The sequence below is a fragment of the Vidua macroura genome, chromosome 2, assembly GCF_024509145.1.
Source record: "Vidua macroura isolate BioBank_ID:100142 chromosome 2, ASM2450914v1, whole genome shotgun sequence".
Classification (NCBI taxonomy): Eukaryota; Metazoa; Chordata; class Aves; order Passeriformes; family Viduidae; genus Vidua; species Vidua macroura.
The window spans coordinates 38908133-38933095 of NC_071572.1; the positions used below are offsets into that span (position 1 = coordinate 38908133).

Genomic DNA, 24963 nt, shown 5'->3' on the forward strand with positions numbered 1-24963 from the left:
AGCCTCGCCACCACGTAGTACACACTCCAGCAGCAGAAACTTAATTAGACTTGTAATTCAGCCGCACTTCCCACTTTCCATTCCTTGTGTGATACACAATTAACACTCTAGAGAAACCTACCAAGGGTTAAAGCCATGCAAAAAGCAGCTTCCCTCCGCTTCAGACGGAGGCCGAGCGGGCAGAGCGAGGGCGGGCAGAGCCGGAGCGGACAGACGGACAGCCGGCGATGTCCTCCCGGTCGGGCGGCGCAGGGAGCCGGCAGCGGCCGCAGCTGCCGCCGCCGGAGCAGCGCGGTCGCACAATGCTTTGACAACTCCATCAGCGCAGTCTCAAGGTAGCTGTCAATCAGGATGCATCATTTAATACAACAGCACACTAAGGATTTTCTCCTACAACCCACATGACAGCGTATCTACAGCTCTATTTATATCAGCGCCCAGTTGTGTTTACAATGCTGTTGTAATTAGAAAAGATGCAACAGGCAGCAATATTATTCAGATTCCCATTTTGCCATGCTGCTGTGTAAAGTGCGATCTTGCTTCACAGAGTCATGCTAAATGACAAAAGCGCTATTTTCTTCAGTCTCCGTGCTCAGACAGCACTTCATTTGCAGCTATCTATAATTAGATTAATGGTGTAGTGCCGTACAAAGCAGGCCCACTTCACATCAGATAGCATATGAATTAGGACAAACACTTATTTCAATTCCAGGCAGAGAAAGCAGTGACTGGGGTATTTAGCATACCCTTTATGGTGGAATGAGATGTTAATTGTGTACCATTACCTCTAAACTGCTTGCTTGTTGTATAAATCACTGTGCTAATTGATGCAGAGATAGAAACGTAGCCACAGGCAAGAAAGCAACGGAATGAGAGCTGAAGATGGTGGATAAAGGATTATCGGGTAAAACCATATGGAGATGAGATTCCTTTGAAACCGGCCCACAAGCAGTACTACTATGAACTACAGGGGGAAAGTGCTGCGCGGGTGCCTAAGGAATTTTTTTTTTTTTTTATTATATAGTTTACATCATCGTCTCAGAACAGAATCTTAGAAGTGAATCCAAGCCAAGCAGAAAACTGAAGAATAAATGTGTGTAATGAACTTCTACACGTGCTTCCAAAAGACAAGTAGCAGGCTGAGCCTGGCCTGGGAACAGGCATCACACTGCCCAAATTTGGGGAGCCTGAGTTAATAAGTAACACTTGCAAACTGTGCAAAGCAGATGTTCGCCTGGCCCAACCAAGGACTAGAAATGCAGGCTCTGCAAACAGAAAATGTCTGTGAAAAAATAAAGTATAATAAAATAAATTTTAAAAAAATATAAAAACCAACCAAGACATTCAAGTGGCTACTGATAAGCTAAATGTCCAAATAAGGATAAGGAGGAAGAAGGGAAGAAGCTTTTCACACCTTTAGTAAAAAATTATTCATATTCTGGCCCGTGCATATGCAGACAAGAAAACTAGTATAAATCCTCGTCTGTCTATTGCACAAAGAAGAGGAGAATCTGTCAGAAGTAACAAGTAGCTGTGCCAGCACCAGGACTATCAAGGCCTGTTTTTTCTCAGATGGGGTTTGTAGTTGTTTGCCATGTAAAACACCATTACAGCCTTGAGGGTATTCCCAGCTGCACTCCCCAGTCTGCATTCTCTCATCTTAAAAAACTCGAGTTTAACCAAAGCCTCTGACCACACTCCCCACCACACAGTTACAGCTTCCTCCTCCACCTGGACACATTCTATTCAAGAAACAGGTTGGACCATAAATGATTCTTCCTTCTCTGATATGTTTGGCTGAAGTCCATCAGCTGAGTCAAAGGTACTGCAAAGCCACAGAACAAACACACACATGGAGCCTTCAGCACGCCTGCCTCAGCCTTAGTTTCCTAAAAATAGCATTAAAAAAGGAAGATGAGCTACAATACCACCTTGAACACCACATTCAAGGACAAGCCAACTTGGTGATGTGCTCACCTCTGAGGCATGCTTATGCCCCCACAGACACTGCAAATCTGTTTGGCATCATTTCTATTCTGCAAAAGAGTGGATCTAGTATATGTGCTGCAGTCAACACCACTGCACTCTAAACCTACACCCCCCTTTCCCCTCTGCCTCCCAAATTATTGTATGAACTTTTTTTTTTAAGTTTCTTGTTCAGAAAACTTGGTTGAACTTGTACACAGCTAAGACTTAGCTTCATACTTTGATTACTAAAAAATGCTAGCAACTAAAACACTACACAAACGTCCTGTTCTAAGAAAATGCATTTCCTTCTCTTGCAACATGATACCTGAGAGCAAGTGCTGACTTTCAGCCACAAGCTCTAAGATCTCAGTACAGTGAAATAAACTTCCAAAAAGTACAAGATACCTTCCCCTTGAGTGTTCAATCCCCTCTACACCAGTGTTTGATATTGCCTTAGCTTGAAAGAGCAAAGAGAATGCATTATGTCTGCTAGACACCTCACTCTCCTAAGGTTCATTAAAAAGAGTGAGATGCTAGATTTTCCAACCTTGTTTTTAATTTTCTTTTGGAATTACTTGTTTCTTCTACTCATGGCACCTAATTATTACTTGGGGTAGTGGTGTTGCAGCAGTGTCTATTGATCTCAGCTCCCAAAGAAATACACATAACAGATATACATTTAGATATGTATCCCTGTATATAAAGGGAGGGCTTAAGGGTGGACAGTTACCCATTACAAACAAGCAGGACTAATGTACAAATTACTGCTTGCAAAAATCAAGTGAATAGCAGAGGGGAATCATGTAGTGGTTGATGAAGTGATTCAGTTACTCCAAGAGGAACCTTTAGATTATTTCCAACACAATAAACCAAACAGGAGTAAGCAGAGTGATGGTAAAGATATTTTGAAATGACAATAGAGTTCCACAGTTTTAGATATTGGTCACCAAACATACTAGTCTGAGGATATCCTCCTTTATCACTAAAGCTTACGACTTTAAGGAAACACTAGCTATATCTGGACAACCAAAGGGACCTAGGAAATAGAAACAAATGGTAGTAGAAAAATGCTCCTGTGTTGACTACTTTGAAATAACACCTCCCAAGTGTGCAGCTGGTTGACGCAAATGGAAATGCACTGAGGAAAAGAGCTGTGAAGCTGTGTAACAGTCCTGTTCCTAATCATTAATCACTTTTTTTTTAGGCCATTTAAACTAGCCCATTAGAGCCTGCAGCAAAATGCCAACACTCCCATCACTTGCATGTCAGCAGTGCTGGTGTTAACAGGAGAAAATATATGGTTTCTATGACTGTGCCCCAGTTCTACAGCATTTGCTACTTTTAATTGAAAGAGGCAGTTAAACACAAGGTAAATCATTCAGTTAGCTAAGCTGTTTAATAACACATAATTGATAATGTCAATATACTACAGTGACATAATGCATCACTTTCATCACCCTTATGCTTCAAATACGGTCAACTTATACTTCAAACATCTACTTTAAATCTGCTATGTAATGACAAAGCCTGGGAGAACTGCCCTGAGTAGCACATGTGGAACATGGGTAAAACACACAACATTGCCTCAACTCATCTGCAGGTTGGTTAGAAACAAGTTTCTGCCAAAACACTTGCAACTTTGTGAAAATTACTTGGTTACATTATTAGTGACTTGTTTTTTGTCTGAAAACACCCGAAGTTCCTACTGTAATAATTTCCATTTCTCTGATAAAATCTGTTGAAAAAGAGCATGAAAATACCGGCACAAGAAAAAGGAAAATATCGGCACAAGAAAAAGCAACTACTTGTTTTCTGAAATGTGTCCCAGCCTTGCAGACTTTTGCCTAACTTTTCACAGGTAACCAGGTCAACAGGAGCCATCAGGACTTCTTTTTAATATAAGGCAGATCACATGCTTAAGTGTTTACAAAATCATACTCTCTAAAAATGGAATATGATCTAGAGTAGGAAAAAATATATCTTATGTACAGACAGTGTGGTTAAACATGACTAACCCTATTACATAATACTGAGGGTTTTAACATGTATTAATTTTAAAATAAATTTTATTTCTACAAGTATTAAAAATGGGCAAGAACATTTGACCTGTTTATTTTACATAACAATAAAAATGTAACCACTGACAAGAACCATACAATTGATTCTGCATTGTGTACCAGAAAACACCCAGATGGCTGCAAAATGGGACAGGATCTTGGTTTCATTTTTTAAAAAAATACACCCCCTAAAAAAAACCCAACAAACAAAGCATAAATCCCCGCAAAGCAAACAAACAAAAAACCAAGCAAACCACTGAAGTGGCCACTGTTACGGGACGCATGCAGGAAAAGGTGAGGGGCAGACCCAGTGGTAGCAGGCAAGATTAAGTGTGCTGATAGTCTGAACCCCCATGTAACTATACCTATTACAGTTACCTGCATGGAACTATAATATTTGCTTGCTGTGAGATTTCAGCTGTACCACAGCCAGCATGGCTAGAAAGGCTCAGTATTCTGAAAATGAAAACATGCTGCCCTCATAAGTAGCCACTTGCCCTGCTCCTGTTCTTACACATGGAAAGCAGCTGTAGAGGTAATACCATCACCTATGACTACATCTTGAAATACTTCAGAAAGAAGTTTGGTTCAGCTGTCCTGGAGTTCACTGTCTGAGGAGTTACACAGATGCCCCCAACTAATAAAGGCTGCCATGAGCTGCACTGGTCACAGGTGACTATGAACTCAGTTGTATGTCTTGACACAGTAACTTGTTGGAGTAAGGGATTTCACAACAATAAGAAGCAAGTCCATTGATAATAAATGGCTTAAGGCTCACAAAAGCAACCTGTAGAGTCTGGTTTGACTAGAAACCAAGGTAATTACGTATAAAAAGGGAAAAGCCAAAAAGATGTGTAAAACTGAAGTACCAATTACATAGGAAATCAAAACCTGTAGGGTAATTACTACTTTTCACCCCAATTCCTTTTGGTTAACTACAAGTTTGCAAGCTATTCAGTAGGTTTAGTATGGAAGTACTTTTTGGAAAGTACTATCTGATTTGGGATATAACATAGCCTAACTAGGAAAAAAAAAAAAAAAAACCACAACCTGTTGAGTGAAATTAATTTACAGAAAGGTTAAGAAAATGCTGCTTCATTTGTAGATGCCAATGTTTTTCCCTCTCTGGGTGGCCAGGATATAATAAATGTTTGACTCCCCTTCAAGCTCAGTGCTACTTTTGGCACTCACTTAAATGAAGGAAAAAGCAGAGCAGAGAGAGGTCTTTCATTCACTGTGAGGATACTTACAACCACAGAGAACATTTAGATAGACCTTAATTCCCACTGACTGCAAAAATGGTTTTAGTGGGTACATTTCATAGGGAGAAAACTGCAGAGCAAACTGCATTCTTTCACAGCTTACTAAGTTTTCTAATGGTTGGGCAAGCACTGGTTAGAACTTGGTCTGTTAATTTGCCTTGGAACACTTCCAAATACTACTTGGTAAGCCACAGCATCTTTCTGTTTTGTTTTGTACAGCAGGTAGCACAATGACATCTTCAACTGGAGAAAAATGTGTGTAGGAGGCCAAGGCCATTTTACAGACATTTGATTCAGTATATTTTAATCCTCTCTGGATTGAAATACAGATTTAGGAAAGTTTAAATATGAAGCCCCTTGAACCTGGGCAAGTCCAGATACGTTTGTAAGGCTGTTGCAAACTCAAAATTCCAAGCAGGGGTCTAGATGGTCATGAAGCTGTGAAAAAGGAGTACACGTGTGAGAACTCAGGTCATCCAAGATGGTGCAGTTTTATATAAACGGTGTGATAATCTCTTCCATATGTCTTCCTGACAGACATTCTCTTCTCACACCATGGCAATTACACAGCCTGACTACTGATTTAGGGGGTTTAGTACCATTACTGGCCAGGTTAGAGATAGAGAGACTTTAAATCCTGGATGTGGTCTTGTTCTGGATTTGTTTTTGTCAGTAGTCCCACTAATTTCACTCGGTTCACAGTATCACCCAAGACACTTTAGTTAGAACTTTGAATTCAGTAAGAACCAAGTGAATTACTACACTGCACATAAATAAGGACATATCTGCCTGGAAAAAATTGTTTGAAAAATTAATCCCTCATTCTTACTGTCTTCTTCAGGAGGGGGCTGTGAAAAACCACTTAAATGTACTCTACTTTTTCATTCCACAGTTTAAAAAAATTACATTTTTATTTCAGATACAATAAAATAAAAGAGTGACAGTAAGACTATGAAAATCCACACAAAATATATACATTTTATTATAGGTAATAAAATGGGGTTTCGTTATAGTTTTTGAATTACACTGGATACTAAATCATCATGAAAGTCTTAGCCATAGCACAGTACTGGTGTAATACCTGTTTCCTACCATCAAATTTCCAATGATTGTTTTGTGGCATTAGGAAGGATATATACATTAGCAATAGATGCACATTCTCTAACTTTTGTGATTTAGAAATACATGCTATTGCATCCATGATTACTGGCAGAACTATTCATGTAGGACTTAAAATGCTCTTTTATGTCACAGACTAGTGCTTTTGTAATTCAAAACTTCCATGACAACATTTGCTACTACCTAAGGGCTAGGTTCAAAAGGACTTGCACACCTGAAGTAGGACACTTAAGCAATATTGAAGCACCTAAATCCAATCTGGCAATACAAATCCCTGATCATGCGTCACTTAGCAGTGAAGGTACTTGTATTCTATCTTCCTTCCTGGTTCAAAATACACATTTGGAGCTTTGCTGCTTTGCATATTTAGAGCTTTACCTCCTCAGTACCACATAATACAGACACTTCCTTCTTCAAGTCCAAATGTGCCACAAAAGTCAGGAGAACAGGGTCCAGTTCTGCTCTAGGGGCCACTTCTACCTTCTAGCAGCCTTCCACTACATAAATGGGTCTACAAGAGAGTTGGAAAGGGACTTTTTACAAGGGTCTCTAGTGACATGGGAAAGGGTGATTGATGGCTTTAAACTGAGAGTAAATTTAAATAAGATATTAGGAAGAAATTCTCGACTGTGAGGTTGGTGGGACACCGGAATAGGCTGCTCAGAAAGGCTGCAAATGCCCCATCCCTGGCAGGGTTCAAGGCCAGGTTAGACAGGACATTGAGCAACATGGTCTAGTGAGAAATGTCCCTGCCCACAGCAGGTGAGTTAGAATGAGATGATGCTTAAGGTTCCTTCCAACCCAAACTATTATGTGATTCTATGATTAAACAACTTATGACTGAGCTGTCTTAGCCCAAACCCTTAACACTCCTGTAAGAAGTGAGTCCTGGGACTCGTTTATCAGTGAGCAGCAATATTATCCAGTGGACTTGGGAGTGGAGATGAAGTGATGAATGATACTGTATGCAATATCCTGACATGAAGAACTTTCCCCTGAGGGTGGCAGAGGACTGGAACAAACTGCCCAGAGGGGCGTGGGGTCTCCCTCTCTGGAGACATTGCAAATCCCCCTGGACACGTTCCTGCGTCACCTGCTACGTGCAACCCTGACTTGTCAAGGGGGTTGGATCAAATGATCTCCAGAGGTCCCATCCAACACTAAGGATTCTGTGATCCTGTGAAATATGCTTAACAGGGCAGTAACAGGCAATCACCCAAACTATCATCACACTAGAGCATCTCGGTTAGTAACTCATAGCCACTCCTACCAAAGTTATTATTGTGTGAGCTTTGGCCATTACTTCACAATTTATTTAACCTCTGTCCTCACAGAAATATTATGAAATTCTTGGTTAAAGTGATTTAGTGTTTAATTTTCTAATTAAACTGAGTCTTTGTGAAGCATTCACAGAGTGTACTGATCCCCATATTTCATCTCTGTTACTGACACAATTCTTTACAAAACAATTAAAGTATCATGTGAAACTCTCTGACTATCCTCCTAATGAAAACAGTGCAGAAAGCAAGCTAGGAATATTTCTTTAAATGCAAATCAAACTCAAAGATAACGGACTTTGAATAAATATTTTATCAGTTCTCCACTTCACTGAACAATCTTTCTTTTTAAGGCCATGGGAAATATATTTGCAATTGCCATTATAGGATTTCTTTTAGAGATTCATTTTCACAGAATCACAGAATGGTTTGGTTTAAAATGAACCTTAAAGATCATCTTGTTCCGGCCCCCTGCCATGGGCAGAGATTCCTCCCACCAGACCAGGGTGCCCAGATTTTACACATTTTGTCCTATCTTGTTATGTATCTAAACTATGTTTATTCCTCATACCAGCATTTTTCTGAGTGTAATCCAACAGAATGATTGCTCAAACAACCTACAATAGACCTGGAATATTGCACTTGGAGCTACCACTTGTTTAGATCCAAAAGCTGTTTTCCAGGGTCACCAGGTTAATATCTCTGCTGGTTTAAAAGGTGAAATGCAACTTGCAGAGCACTTATTTCAGTCACTAGAAAACTGTAGAAAACTTTGTTGTGTTTTTTTTTTAACTGCCATTCTTTGCTTAAAAAAAAAAAAAAAACAAAACAAAAGAAAACAAAACAAAAAAAACCCAACCCCCCCAAAAAAAAACAACCAAAAAAAAAAACAAAAAAAACAAAAAAAAAAAACACCAAAAAAAACCACAAAAGCACTCTTCACAAGACATTTGAACTCCTTCTTAAGTCTGTTGTTAATCAGTGAATTTCTCTGCTCTGGGAGAAGACTAGGAATGATCCACTAACCACAAGGTAAAAACCAGTCAAGTTGAAAGAATTTTAGTGGCAATAATATAGATAGGGCAACACATATGGATATCTAGCTATGGAGTTAGATATCCATTTTCAACATACCAGTTCATCACACTTAGCATAAATAGCAACAGGAGTGAGTCTGCGTATCAAAAAATTGTATAAATCTAGTCTGGGAACAGGAAAAGGAACTCAGAACAACAAAGAATGCTGCTGAGAAAGGCAAATTCCTGAGTATTGCTGTGTAGAGTAATGTGAGGATGAAGAGAAGGAAAGGGTTTTAGGACTAGAAATAATTAGCACTGGTTTTATCCATCAGTATAATGTTAGGAAGAAACATGCAGGTTATCTGGAAGTTTTAAAGCTTCCCAGTTTGTCTGTCAAATCTGCAAAGAAATAGAACTGAGGACATTTCACAGCGGGATGAGATCAAAGTTTAACAGATCACTCTTCTAATATTATTCACTAATAAATTTTTTAAGTGGCACACATTGCAAAAATTTTTCTTTTCTTTAAATTTTAACTATATCCAACATGGCTGAAATTTGGCTGACAATGCAATACTGGTCTGGCTAATAAAGGGGTGCTTTCATCAGTAGATGAAAACTGCAACACACCAAGCAGAGTGGTGAAAGGGCAGTCAAGCAGCTCAGCACTCTATACTTCAAAATGGACTCAATAATTAAAATACAAATTTGACTACAAGGTTCTCAAGGAAGACCACTGCTGCTGTGTAAGGCAGGCAGTTATGCACTCACGAGTGGAAAAACAGGACAAGGGAAGAACAAAACTAGTTATGTGGATTAAAGGCTAAGGAATTCAACTGGGAAGAGGAGAAAACTGCATTCTGCCCAGCTACCTAGTCTGACACAGGGAAATGGTTCTGAAAATGGAGATCAAAATTTGCTTTCCCCATAGAATGTCTCAAGCACAGGGTTTCTCCCTCTACCTCTCTAAGACTTGGCAGTTACAACATATTGTAGGCATGGAGTAAATTTGAATTCTGTCACGTGGAACTTAGCACAGAATTCCCACCCCCAGTCTTGTAGGCAAGCACTCTCAGCAGCAAGGAGAGCTGCAAAAAGTGACCACCTCTACCTTGTACTGCTATTAATTTTCATCAGTGTGGCCACAGCTACTAGGCTTTGGGTTGAACTCAATTCTGCCCACCCATGCTAGATGTTTTCCAAAGACTATTCTCTCAGCACAGGGAGGATAAGTGATTTGACATCCAGTTCTACAGAGCAGGGCTGCTGAGAAGACACAGGTACCTTTAGTTAGACAGCTGTGAAAACTATTTCAGGTGTCCTGAGGGCACTCAGAAGGTTACTGTATCCTAAACCTCCTGGATCACTTTCTTGGACTCAGACACATAAATTGTATTTGAATCTTGCTGTAGGTGGCAAAAAAGGATTTGAACTGCTCTGAACTTTTAAGCGTGATGCTTAAAGACATCTGTATATATCTTACTGAGACACTGTTGTCAAAGAAGTGTGTCACACAGATGTTTTTCTTGATTTTTGTAACACTGATTAGTGACAATTATCTATCTACCTTCATTTCTCTATGGATTACTTTCTACAGACAATTTTCACTCATTATGAAATTGTATCCACCAATTACAGTCACATGGATCATATCTTCCACCCCTTTTTCATATACAGACAACTTCTTTTATTCCTCCAGCTCTTTTGATTTACTACTGTTTCCAAACATGGAATTCTAGATACCTGTTCAACCAGCTATAGCTTGGTTGTAAGTTATTTGCTACTAAATATCTGAAATGAGACAAGGCAGAATTCTCAGTGTCTCCTGCTCTCTTCATATGGTATGTGATAATTGGTAATTTATTTATTCATATACGAAGACTTCAAGATCACAGTGCAGATTATGAAGACAATGTTTGAGGTACATGATGAGTGACTAAGTCTCAGTTGTATGGTCACCTGTAATCCAAAAAAGGGTTCTGTGTTTCACAGTTTCAGTGCTTTAGTTGCTGCTATTTAACACGTTTTCTGTAAGATAGCTCACTGCCATTATAAGGGAATAGATGCAAGAGCAATCCAAAGCCATCTTCATGGTTGACTCATGTTTGTGGTAGGTTCGCTTACTGCACTTGTCCTTCCTTACTATTCTTTCATGGAGCCAATGGCTTCAAAGATGATCAATCAATACAACTCCCTTTTCCTCTTTCTGATTATTTGCTAATTTTGGAAGATAAGGACTTTTGACTGCAGAGTCCATAGTCAGAATGATATTTGAAGCTTCAAAGCCTGCTGACCTACAGCATGAACAAGGGCCTAGTTTACTGCAGTCAGTTAAGACTGTAGTTCCACTTAAGGAGTGTCAGAGGACTTGGTACCAGTTGAGATCCTACCTTAAGATTGATTATAGGCATTGAATTTCTCTTTGCCCTTTAATACAAAACAAAAATAAAATGTCTCTGCTGCAGTTATGGAGGAGAAATCTTGCTAAAACTTGCAACTCTAACTTGCCTCATGATATCATATCACATGATCTTCACTGTTTATATATTTGATAGAACATAATTTAATGACTCCATAGAATCAAATTAATTTCTCCTATGATGTATTCTTTTTAAAATAGAATCAATATTATTTACCCTACCTGACAATAATGCCCCGTGTTTCACATACAATTGATTCAATACCAGCAGGTAGTTATCAATGAATGCACTTTGCTGTGGTAAATGAACACAATCAATACCCAGAAATGTGAGTTTTCTGGTGTGTGACTGAACTGTAACTGAAGTGAAATCTGAGTCTTGTCTTTTTACTTCTTCTTTTAGATTTTATGTAAGGAGAATCTGAATTTAATAGGCAGCACCAGTACAGTAACAATCTGAAAAATTACCAGGCAACACCACCTTACACTGAACATCTGACAAGGTTATGAGATAGCCAACAGAAAAAAAGGAAACCTCAAGAAAGAAATGTTAAAAATTCTCAGCATTTCTTGAAAAATATTTATGTTTGAACTCTTGAGCATCATATGAGTATAATGTGAAAGACAACTGTATTTTGAACGGCATACCGCAAAAATTTCAATTTGTTTTGTTCAAAACAGAGTAAGAAAGAAAAGTTTAGTTCTAGGAAGGACATCCAAAGACAGTATTTTTCAATTAGAAAAGAATGTATGAATGTAATATCAGTTAATATAAGCTAAGATTCATTTTAAGTTGTATTACATACATTGAAAACAATGCTAATGTCAATGAGAGTGACAAAACAACTCTGTTAACTTCAAAATCAAGTAAAAATAGAGACTTTGGCAAAGTCATTTTGTTTACAGCTACTTAAAGTAAAATGTAAGAAGATTTTAGAAGACATTAGAGATAAGGGTGGGATAAGCTCCCCTTTCAGTTGGAGCTGGTCTTCTGGTTGCTCTTTCTCCCTTATAGACCATATCTTTGAACTCCCACAATCTTTCAGCTTTTAATCTTTTTAAGGCAGTTCCCATTTTTCCTAGAGTAACTCAACCTCACTTGCCCCACTCTGAAATCGTGATGCAGCAGTCATTTTCCCAGCTACCAAGGTATCACTTTTTTCTAGCTACTTCCTCAGCCTTTATACATATTGAGCAATCCTGCTTTTACTTATAGAAAATTCTAGGAAGTACACTGAAGAAAAGCTTACTTCCATAGCACACTTGAGCACATGCTCTACTACCAATTTTAATATTCAGATATTCTTTGCATAAGAGCCAGGAAAACAAAACAGCATGCTCTAGAATAACAGTGGAATATTTATATATATTTAGGGAGAAAGAGAAAGAACACTGATTTAAAATACAAACAATCTTTACTGCTCACATCTTTCAGAAATTAACTACAACTTCACAGCTTTTTTTAAATATCCGTTCTAAGACTTAAGTTACCTTCCTTGAAAAAAACTGAATTCCTAAAAATCTAGAGTAGCTCTTTTTCTCCTTAAAAAGAAAATATATTACATCCATAATTGTTTTGCTATTTGCTTGCAAAAAATACAGCAAGCCAGTATGTGTAATCCATACTTCCTCCCTTTTACCTGTGTTTCATAAAAACATCTTTATGACAACCATAATCTCCCACAATTCTCACAAAACCAGAACAAATGCTATATCTAGCTTGACAGAATACATATAAAACTTAACTACAATTAACAATCTATGCTTGATATTATTTCCCGTGTAATGTTAAATCACAAGCAGAAGAGAAATGTCCATCATTCACTTTCAGGTGCCCATGATGATGAACAATACTCAATATAGAATATGTAAAATGCAGAAAGCCACTGCAACTGCTGGAGTCCACCAAACTGAAGGTTTGACAATGGGGCAGTAAGGCAATTTAGTGTAGGAGTCAAACACCACCAAAGAATATTTTATCTTTGCTGGCTTTTCTTTTTGTTTCCATTCTTCCCAGCCTCATCTTCCCAACTTTGACTTTTAAATTTGAAATACCAGTTATTAATTGGCTTCATAATTTCACTAGTTCATTTAACATTCACATTAACAAAGTTACAGATGGGGGAGGGGGGGGCACGGGTGTGGAGGGAAACTAATTAAGCTTCTTTATCACATGTAGAATCATATTACCTGAACACACAAAGTACAAACATCATCTGATTCATTCAAATCTACATTAAACTGTTTCCTTTTTACCTAAATTCAATCTGTATAAACATCATTATTTATAGCATAAGCATAGACAGTACATACACAGTCTGTATGTACAAATTAGTTATACATTTACATAAGTAAATATACATGTAAGAATTTATTTCTGTTTCAAGGTTATAAAACCTTTTATCTTACAGCTGTGAGTCTTCCTCTTGCACAGGAAAGAATGTATTGAGCAGGAGGGGTTAAGTGGAAGGTAGTTTATTATGATCAGCAACATGAAACATGGAACAAAACAAGGCTTTCTCTTGTTCTCATACATTTGAAAGGCATTCTAAAGGAAGTTTTGTTATTCAGTTAAAGTATTAGATAGTGCACCACACAGTAAAAAGAACTTCTGCTGGTAATGCTCCCAGTAAATTCCAGACTTGAAGAGAAACTTTCTGTAACATCTCAGCTTTAAGGGTGAAGTTCAAGTGCCATTGCCATTTGGGATGCTTTAAGGTGTCCCACCTGGCTTCTGCATGTTGCTCTAGAAAACCTCAGACTATTATTTTTTTCAGTTCTGAAAAATGTTGTCCCTTAGTCAGGAAACAGTAGCAAAAGATCACATGACAAAAAAACAGAACTACACTCTACTTGAAAAGAGAGCACAGGTATACAGTTTTTTTCATAGTGGGATAATGGGAAAAACATTCACAAAAGGCCCTTCTGTAAAAAAATTAAAATGAGGCAAGTCATAAATTTGCTGTGGGTGGTTGGGAAGGAGTTTCATGTCTTCCCTCCATGGCAGCTGAGTTCACTTAAGACAAAAGACAAATAGTTTCTTAATTTTCTACAGGCAGTTTATCTAGATAAAGCCATTACTGGACCTGGAGATGTGGAAAGGACCCAGGACTGTGGAGGCAGCAGATAAGGGTTCATCCACATGGCACACACCAAAAAACTTCAACATAGCTTTTGAGTGAGGAAGAGCCTGCAGGAGTGGGACAGGAACTTGGCAGAATGTGAGCGCGTGCACAGGTGGTGAAGGAGAACAGGGCTGAAAGGGCCCCTGGTGATATAAGGCACAATCCTTGAACTTTCTGGCAGGCCTGGACACCACTACAGTGCACATCCTCTCCCTTCAAACTACTGTCTGAAGTGCAGAGGATTTGTCCAAGTGGTATAAATACACAAGTGAACCCTATATGACTTCTGATTTATCATTTACTCACTGATCAACATGGATTACCAAACAGGCAAGTTCAATCATTTTTTGAATTTCCAGTTATTTTACCCGCTTTACTAATTACCATTATAGCACTGATTAGTCTGTAATAGTTATTCATTAGCTATAAGTTGAACAAGGGCTGATTTGAAGCAATTACATTTACTCAACATGTTCTGAGGACTGATTATTTCACAGTCATCAGCTGATGACAGACAATAATAAAGATCCAAAAGAATCAGGGGTGAAATTCTAAAATATCCTCAGAATCACTTCTATTTTCTGTGTGGATTATTTGATAAAACCAACTTTCCTCCAGACAGAGTAACTAAGGATGTTACTGTAGATCATACATTACTGAATAGAAAAACAGACCTTGAGACAGCTCAGCGTTATACCTTACATACTCGGTCTTGGAGAAAGGCTGTGTTTTGCCTGTCTGAAACTCTCCTTAAAAGTGATTATGGCATCTTGTTCCTGGAGAATTTGTTTGTCCTTGCACTCAGAGTTCTCCTCCTTACCCCATCAATCCTTAGTGACAAAAACTTCCTCAAAAACCACATGAGGAGAGTATTTCTTGTTTCATTGGCTCGGAGTTGTCATGGCTGGAAATACAGGATATTTCATAGGGAAGACATTGAAATCTGGGCCAGAGAAAATGTCTCTGAAATGTCCCCATGCAAATGCCTCATCCCCATGAGTCTTTAGAACAATGATAGCAACATACTAGTACTCCCTGAAATGATTTAAAACAACTCAGAATTAAAAACAATGGAAGAAAACAGCAGTTCATATGCCCAGAACTAGAAAACCTAAGATGATTGTTATTATGTATATTTATTATTAATATTATTTGGGAAACATTCAAGCGTTTTCCTTTAAACCTTGAGTCATTTCTTTACTTGATGGAACAAAAACACAAAGTACAACATTTAGCAGAAATAAAAACAATACAGAAATACTGAAATGGATACCAAACATGTCCAAAAAAATCTTCAAATAAGAATGGGTTTTGTTATACCTAATCGTGACACTGAAAACAGATCAAATGACCTCCCAGTATATCTTGTACTCTACAAAAGTTTAACAATGCTCAAAAAAAAAGTGTGTAGTGGAGGCAGATGAAAGTGATGAACCTACTTTGGATGCCTTTCTTAGCAACTTCTATTTTTACATTATCTGACCTGTTGCCTTTGCTCATCACCCAAAATAATACTAAGACCCCTCCCCCTCCGCCAAAGTCACCCCGCCAAGTTCCACAATGAGTTCCATTGATTTTCAAGACATATTGTCAACTACCTAATAATTTAACTGGTAGGCACAGCTCTTTTGGTTGAAGCTTCAGTTTCTCAAACAAAAGCTAACCACCTGAGACCACAGAGGACAGGATATGAGCTACTTATAGCAACACTGGACCAGTGAACAAGAATAGCAGGAAAGCTGCTTATTTTATTTTTTTTTCTCCAGCAAAGCCCTTTGAAGTAAACTATTTATTAAACATTATAATACTCGAAACAAAAATCTTTGAAGGCAGGTTATCCTCCTCTGCACCATGTCCCGTTGTGAATGAATTGCTTCCTTTTCCTTTTTGGATTTCTTTCACTTGTGAAACTGACACTCAAATTGTTCTCTTAAGCTACTTGGGTAAGCCTTCACCTTTGTCGAGAGGAATAATCCATCCATCAACAACAGGATCATTAAAAATATTTATAACTCAAACTACTTCAATATCACTGCACTGTAAGCAGCCACTCTGTTCATCAGGCAATGTTATATAGATACAATAAATAAGTTCCTTGTGCACAGAAAAAGAGTATTGATTAATAAGTAATGATGCAAACAGATCCTCTGAAACAGAAACAAGCTAACAGCAAGGCTTAATTTTTCACTTTTTTAATTAAAAAAGTAAATTCTCCCCATTAACCCTGTTACTGATGAATACATGTGTTTTTTCCTTTGTTCTTCTGATTAAAACATTAATCTCTCTCCCTCTCTGTTGTTGAAAGAACTAATTTGTCTCTACAGCATCACTGTAGTATCATTGGAAGTTTCAAAACCAGACACAGAGAATTGCCTTTTCAAATACATGTATTTGGGCTGCAGAGAGCTATCACACACTGTGCTGTATTTGCATCTTTGAAAATCTGGCACTGATGTGCAATGAAGAAGAGGAGTGCTCTGAAACGACTGCTCAGAACTGTCTGAGCCTGAGAAATTCCCTGGCCAAAGCCTGGGAAATAATCAGAAGTGAACTGAAACTCCCACTGGGCCACCATGCATGCCTGCATAGTAAAGATGTCACTGGCAAGCTGTAGAAAAAATTCATATTAGAAAAGGTTTTAAGAGTTCTCTGAGAGAAATTATTTACTCCAACTAAGAGACAGTGGAGAACCATCAATACCCTGATTCCTTAAAGATGGAAGAATTTGCAATTTCCACTGATTTGCATGCATGCAAGAGGAATCTATCGCATCTGAAAATGTAATCACAAAAATACAATACAAGATTCCTGACTAATTTCTTACCTAAGGAGCAGACCCAGCCTTTTTTCATGCAAAACAAGCCACTTTTGAGTAGGCACATTTTCTCAATTTGTTCTGCCTTGTGATTTCAAGTACAACCTGGCACACGTAGCAGCGATGACCAAGCACTAAGAATATTGAATAATCTTCTTCTCCATCTCTTAGACATTTGTCCATCTGACAATATATAACTATTACATATCATATTTTTGCATTTCACAGAATCACAGAATATTCTGAGTTGGAAGGAGCTCACAGGGATCATTAAGTCCAATCCTCACATGGTGATTGAACCCACGACCTTGGTGTTAGTAGCACCATGCTTTAACCAGCTTCACCCTCCAGAAACACCTATAAAGAATTTTTAAAGCACATATTATAACTTTCAGTGGGTATTTTTAGCCTCCAATGAAATGCTTTCTTGTCTCTAGAAGTGGTCTAGATGCCTCCCACTTGAAGTCTGCCACCACCAATCAGCCTTAATTTATCTGTGCTGCATATAAATAATTTGTATTCCCGCCATCCTAAGCTGAAATTTGGTGGACTTATTCAATGCCACAGTCCTGACTTTTGTAGAATAAAGAATCCATTCTTTAATCATTTTTCTTACTATTGGGAGATGTCAACTTGCCTTTAGCCATGTTACTGCCTCTACCACAAGGACATAGCAACAAGAACACAGAAAAATGACACACTTGTAAAATTTGTACCTGTGGCAATCACTGAAGTACTGGAGAACTTGAAGAAGGATTCTCTCTGGTGAGAAAACCAGAGTGTAAACTCATCATTTGCTGGAGATTATACAGACTTTCTATGGAATTCAAGTGCTCTGAATATAAACTGTTACAAATGAAGAAAGATTCCTTGGGCATTCATAATTTTATTACTTATTTTTAGTCCCACAGAAACTACTGAGAAAGCAGTGCATGAACTGGAGGGCTTGTCCTCTTTTCCTTTACATGAGTTCATTCAAAGAGGCTTTGAGTAGGCAAAAAAGCAATAATGAATGCAGCTAAATGATGGACCAAGGTAAAAATGTCTATACAGATGTCAGTTCATAAAAGCATGTCAGTATTTTAGGTGCTTTCAAGGATAAGGCCATGATGACTCATTCACTGTAGCACTTTCCTTAGGGCCTTACATGTGTCAGCAAACTCTCTACCAGCTCTCAGGAGAGGCTGATAGTTTGGGGGTCACTCTTCAGAATGGACAACTTCAGTAGTTCCATTCATAAATATTTTTAAAAGCCTCGTAAGTTATTTGAAGAAATTACAGATTTCAGTGATCTCAAAAACAGCCATAATAAAACTCTGCAGTTCCCCTGAAATGGCTTCACTTCAAAATTCACTAAGACTGATTCAAAGGGAGAAGGAGGTGGTTGTAGGCTGTTGTTTCCCCAGGACTCTTCCTATCTGAAAGTCTTTCCACTGTTTGTCTTCACACCTCCAAGTAGAACTGAATCTCATTCACGAGCCCCCCCATAATATGCCTCATTTATACCAAGCGTTTAAATCTGAGCCTGAATTTCAACTCACCATCTGGCAGCACAGGCACAAAGTGAATAAGGAACTTGATGGATAAGATGTAGGTATTAATAAAAGGTTTCCATTATTTCTCCAAAATCATTCAGTTATGTTCCACTACAAAATAACTAAATGTTGTATTTACATAGCAGATTTCAATGTATTTTTAATTTGCAATGCTGAATTAATTTTTACCTTTTTTGTATTTCCAGTTTTGTTATAAACAAAACATTTTTTACTATTACTTTAAAAAGCATTTTCCAGCCATGCATGGAACTGCCAATAAGCTGCAGTTGACTTAGTTCATGCATTGTATCCCTCACCACTGCACATTCTACACTTCAACACCACAATCAGCAGCTTATGTGTCCTCATGTGTCAAAACTCTACATCAAGTTTTGCTGCTCTTTACAACTTTTTTTGCAGTCCTCACTGAATCAGCTGCAAAGCCAATTCATGTTCAACAACCACAGTCTGGAACTGTGGCAGGGAGAAGGCAGGCACCCAGGGAAAACCAGAGGGCAAATTGGGGAGCAGGCAAAAGCAATTTGCAATTAATGAAGTAGCAACTGGAAAGAAGTTTCATTCATACATTTAGCATTGTTGCTTAGCTCAAGTAGAGATACTCTCCCAGTAATGTAAGCAGAATCTGATCCTTAATATGCATATACTTTTGCAAAACCCTTTCAAGTGTATGAAAAAGAACCTTGAAATAACAGCAAAACCAGCTCATTACATCATTTTCGGACACCATTTATATCAGCTGCTGCCATCTCCAATGCCCATAATAGCATGATTTTATTAATTCTCACATAGTCTGATTTTGCATTCAGGCAGTCAACATGATTCTAAGTGACAATATCTCAACCTGAAAGTCAGCAAAACATAAAATAACATCATAGAATATTAAAAACTCCCACTGAGATAAATAGAAACATGAAGGTTCAGACAGAGCCAAATAGATTAGCGCTCACTTTCTACTCATTATGTGCTTTCAGCAAGCACAGTACAGGTTTATAATTTGACAGGGAAAAAATTATACTTTTTAGCTATTTCCAACCCGATTCTCTAAGGCTGCTCCTTCCTTTAAAGACAGCATAGTATTATTACCCATAAAACTTTGACTACACAAAGAGCTCTGAACAGTGATGTCCATGTTGCTGGGATATATATTACCCTCTCAGAATAAGTCCTGGGAGGAACACTGAAACTCAGGAGAAAAAGGAAAAGTCCGGGGGGGGGGGGGGGGGGGAGGGAAGGGAAAATTGTTCTTTGACATCCTCCTTACTTCAGAACTTATTTGTGGAATGAAGTCAAATGTCGTATCAGCAATTAAACTTTGACTTGTACTAGGGTAATATTGATGTAGAGTGAGTCCCAGAGCAGCACTGCCCAGCCCTGTGCTTGGGGTTAGTTCCAGTGCTAAACAGCACGTTGCTGACCGACACAGGAAATCCCTCTCCTGTTCCTTGAGTTGAACCGAAGGGCTGGCATAAAGAAATGTCCAAAGTATTAAAAGCAACAAAAACTATAGGCTCAGAGTCAGATTTCAAAGGCATTTAGGTGCCTAACATGCATTAATTTTAGTGGGACTAAGCTGCCTCTGAAACTCTGGCCTTCAGTCTTCACTATTCTTAAGCCACTCCAGATCCTGTGGCTCTATCAGGATGTAAAAACAATTACATTTCACAACTTTTAATCCAACAATATATTATGGAAATAATTCAAAGTACAAGTTTTTTTAACATAAAGTTTCCTTGTCCAATAAAATACACTAGGATTTTAAGTGTTGGTATTTGCAGGTCTCCCTCCTTTTCTAGAGGCCAGAAGATAGCAGTCTGGCCAGATTGACAAATATTTTATAAACAGTAAAATATACAGTCTCAGATTTACTGAACACTAATGTAATTGCTCCGTAACAAAACCATTGCCCATAGAATCCTAATCCCCACAAAACCTAGTGCAGATGTTATAGTGTGTATAAAAATCAGCTATTAGCATTTGAGGTGTCCATTCTCATACATCTCCAAGATGAATTCAGCCAAACAAATACCAGCTTGGCTTGTAAAGGAATCCAGAGTAATGAAACACATTGAAAATGAGAAAACCAAATCCTCGTTTTTTTTCACTAGGCAGGCACGCATACAGTTGAGCGCACAAAATTGATCTGAGACTATTTTAATAAAAAAAAACACAGGTAGCTGTACTATCTAATATATATACATATATATATATAGTTATAATATCTGTTAATGCTGGGCCATTTCATGAAACAATGCTCACACTGACTGACAGTTGGTACACCAACTGTTCAGAGCAGAAACTGAAAGTCCTCACCCATGCCCATGTTTGATTTGTCCCTTTCACTGGTTCCAGCTTCCCAACATCAAAGTCCACAAATGGAGCCTGTGAAAACTTCTCAGAAATAAACCTTTACCCCCCCTTCCCTTCTGAAACTGCAGCAAGGAACAGGCTATGAACTTAGGTGCTGCCTTTTTTCTTCACAACCTCATTGGCTGGTCTAATAAAAGATGCTGGTTTTCCCTGTGAAACTTGCCAGAGTTTATACCAGTTGTTTTCCTTTCAGTGAGTCTTGCTTTTAATATCTACTGATATTATACAAAAAAATCACACTGAAAATATATATATTGCCTCTTTAAACACTCCTTTTTCCTCACTGGCAAAGGTCAGTGGGCTAGCACATTAACCTCCTTCATGGAACAATGCACATTGCATCTCACAAGGAAGAGCAGAAATCTTATTATCTTTCTTTATGCTTTCTCTCTGACCCTATGAAGCAGTATCCTTCCCCTCCCCAATGGAGTTTTTTCCTCGATGGCCTCTCAGACCTGCTTGCAGCTGGTTAACACTCCTAAAAAATCACTCCTTAAGAGAATAACGCACCTCACTTTAAGCACCTGCTTGAGTAATTTCAGGAAATTTGTTCCTGACTCAGGCTAATCCTTCCTGGCTAGTCATCTTCCCTTTCCTTCCCAATTCACTATTATCCTTTAATTGTTGATTTGATCTCTCATGTTCCAAGTCATCAGGGCTCCTTCCTCACTCCTGTGCAGGACTGGTTCAACAGGAATCCCTAAGATGGTTAACATCTGATCAGCTTCATGTCATTTTATGAGGAAACCTCATTTCAAGATGAAACCAAAGGCAGTAGTTTTGGCTTAGGAAAGACAAGGTTTTATTATTCTTTTATTAAGGTACAAAATTGAAAAATTTATTGCTGCTTGTGTAACCTGAAAGTTATTCAGTGTTTTTACCCCTTTGCCCCCATTTAACCTTAAGACATGAAACTTGCTGGAGATGGAAGTAAAAAAAAATTGAGTAGCTGAATTTTCTTTCATCTTTCTTCTGGAACTCGAACAAAACTACCATGTGATAAATGGCCATTTGTGCCACAGATGTTAATGCAATACTAAATGAGACAAAAATCACCAACGAAGTTTGCAAGGCTCGCTGTGATGTACGGTCATCAGGCAACAGAGACTGGCACAAACCTCAACTGATTTTGCATATGCAACCAATACATGTTTCAATTATTTATGTCAATGTTCTCATCACGCACAGTTGGATTAATTAAATGCAACCACGACCACATTCCAACCTTTACAAAAAATTTAAATGGTCTCTAAAGCAAGTACTAGCAACATTCAAAGGAAACATTTGAGATGAGTTTACAGATAACTTTACAATTTGTATTTGCAAGGTGGAGTACCTGTTACTGGCAGAACATAGGGAGGGGCCGTTCCAGCATATTAAAAAGAACAGTTTAAACCATCATTTGGCTCAAGTCACAGCACATTCCAAGAACCCCATAAACAAAGACATGTGCAATGTTAACTTTCTCTTTTATGCTGACAGCTTTTTTCTCCCATATAATGACCTTCCTGCACAGTGTGTGTTACCATAAAAAGAAACAGCCCAGTAAAATTAGAGGAACTGCTTCATATCAAAACGTTTTATCTGAGGAAGACACCACTGCCAGTGTAAATATAAAAAAGCACAAGAATTAAAAAGTATTTGTTTTGCTGTCTCTTCTTTAAGTTTAGATTTTTCAAACAAACCTAGCTCGAGTTTTCAGTCACTCTGCACTAGATGGTCCTCCCAAAGGCTGAAATGCAACTCCAGAGAATGTGAACTTGGCTCCAATTTCAGACAATTTTCATCTTCTGTTTCTGACAAAAAGTATTTGAATGCTTTGTCTGTAGCCAAGAATTTGGATATGAAAGGCACACCAGTAAACAAGTCACCAAAACGAGCCACCACTACGCAGACTGTAGTGCATGCTTGTTTTGAAAAATAAACCTCCTCTGGCCCAAAGGACACTGTTTTATTTTACAAGCAGAATGCTAATGTGAAATTTTAATTTGACTTTCTCTCTCTCATCTAAGTACAAAAGAAAAGCTACATGCATTTTTGATAGACAGAGCCTACGGTTGCTATTTTGTTTGTACAAAGAAAAGTAAAAAGGAAGAGAACATAAGAACCTCACAGCTAGTTGGCTTGGTAAAATGCTGCACCAAACCAAATTACTTTTTTACAGTTTTATTTGAACTACTACAGAGAACCAACTACTCTTATTCATAGCATTCATCTTTCTATCAGCATTCCCAGAATGAAAATTGAAACTTTAAGAATGTTATTGCTTTGTACCAAATGTTCACTAGCTTCTACCATGGCAACTATCCCACAAAACCTAGCAGGGCTAATCACAGTCCCCAAAGGTTTATTATCTTTTGTATCAGGGAGGCATTCAAATGCACTAAGGCTGCCTGGCAGCTAAGGCAGATATTGTCCTCACCCAAAAGAATTTTAATTTTAGCCTTGTACATTTGGTGAAATTACATTTCTGAAAACCAGAGAACATGCCAGGGAAAAGCTCACACCAGCTTCACTGTGGAGCTTCTTGCTCCACAAAGAGGCACATATGAGAACTGAGCAATAGCCCTGCAGTGCCAAGGAGACTTCACTGAGCACATCAGGAAAGTCTCCTCAAGTTGGCCAGAAACCCAAGGGAAGGAAATGAGAGTGATTATGTTCAGCTGAGCAAGCACAGTACAGAGACTCCTAAATCAGTGATATGGTGTTCACTGTTGGTGTTCTGTGGTAAAAATGTTTACCATCTGTGTTACTCTCTCTTTGTTATGGACACTAATGGAGCCTTCAAACATAAAAGCATGGGGGTGGGGAACAAAAACACAATGAAGCCAAAGTGCTTGAAAATCACTTTTAGCTGTATATTACATAAGGAAATTCTGACACGAAATGAAAAATAGATCAAAACCAAAACACGAGCACTTCCAGGCTGAGCTCAGGAGGGCTGCGCAGCGCTGCCTTACTCTGCCCTGGAAGTCTAGCTCTGAGCTATCAGGCACAGGCAAATCCTTTAGGTACTGAAAGGTGGCTCTAGTTCGGACAGAGAGCGATGTTCACTCCAATAACTGCAAAGGTTTTTAGGCCAACGCTGAGCATGCCTGTGGCAGTGAGTTTCCTAGGAAGCAGCTGCATTTGTACAAAGTTTTTCTGCAGGGGAACTTCTCTGCTGCTGTCTCCTGCTGTTGAGAAGCCACAATGGCCTGGAGAGTATTACAGTCTGTAGTGAAGCCAAAAACTAATATATGCCATTCAGTTTACAGTCTGCACATAAAACCAAGCATCTGACGTGCTCATGCTAGACACCTCACACTGTCATACATGAAAATTGGTGGAAATCACAGCCTTCAGCCTGACTTCCATCTCAGATGCTTTTTTACTCTGCTCATCAAAATTTATATACAGAAAATGAGTTCCAACAACCTGATATCTCCACTGCAACCTCAAGTAGTTGCCTTAATACGTCTTGTCACAGTCCCTCCCTCCCTCACTACCCAGAAAGACACTGCAGGGAATCTATGGTAACAAGAGTCCACCCTGCTTCCTTCAAGCCCAAGGAAGTGAGCTTGGCTCAGACTGCCCTACCTCCACTCAACAACTAGCTGTTGGGGTGCCTATTCTCCAGCCCTAGCACATCCAAATTCTTTGGCAGCCAGTGTCCAGTTTCAACATAGTTGTCAGTAATTTGAGGCTAACTGCTCCACCCAGCATAGGCACACAAGCTGCACAAACGACACAAGATCATCTGTCAGTGAGAATAATCCTTTTCCAGACGAGGTGTTTCAGGTAAATTGTTACTTCTCTCATGTTACGGATGCCAGTTCAAATATATTTCTAGTAGAATGGGAGTGGACTTTGTGAACCACAAACCAAGCCAGCAAGAAGAAAATCAGAACTAGAATAGCAGTTGGTTTTCTCTACAGCTGGAGGGGCCTCCCAGCAGTCTCATAATGCTGAAAATTGTTTTGGAACCAATTAGTGCCAA

At 38.6% G+C, this 24963-nt stretch overlaps 1 protein-coding gene across 3 annotated transcripts in view; it reads right to left on the minus strand.

Moving 5' to 3' along the window:
- The window catches only part of PCCA (propionyl-CoA carboxylase subunit alpha), a 272572-nt gene that overhangs the window by 21106 nt on the left and 226503 nt on the right, over positions 1–24963 (minus strand). The window contains exon 22 of one of the 3 annotated variants that reach the window (XR_008441592.1): positions 122–339. The exons of the other annotated variants lie outside the window; for them this stretch is intronic. The gene's annotated coding sequence lies outside the window, so the exon portion shown is untranslated. The remainder of the gene's footprint in view (positions 1–121; positions 340–24963) is intronic. 3 annotated transcript variants of the gene reach the window in all.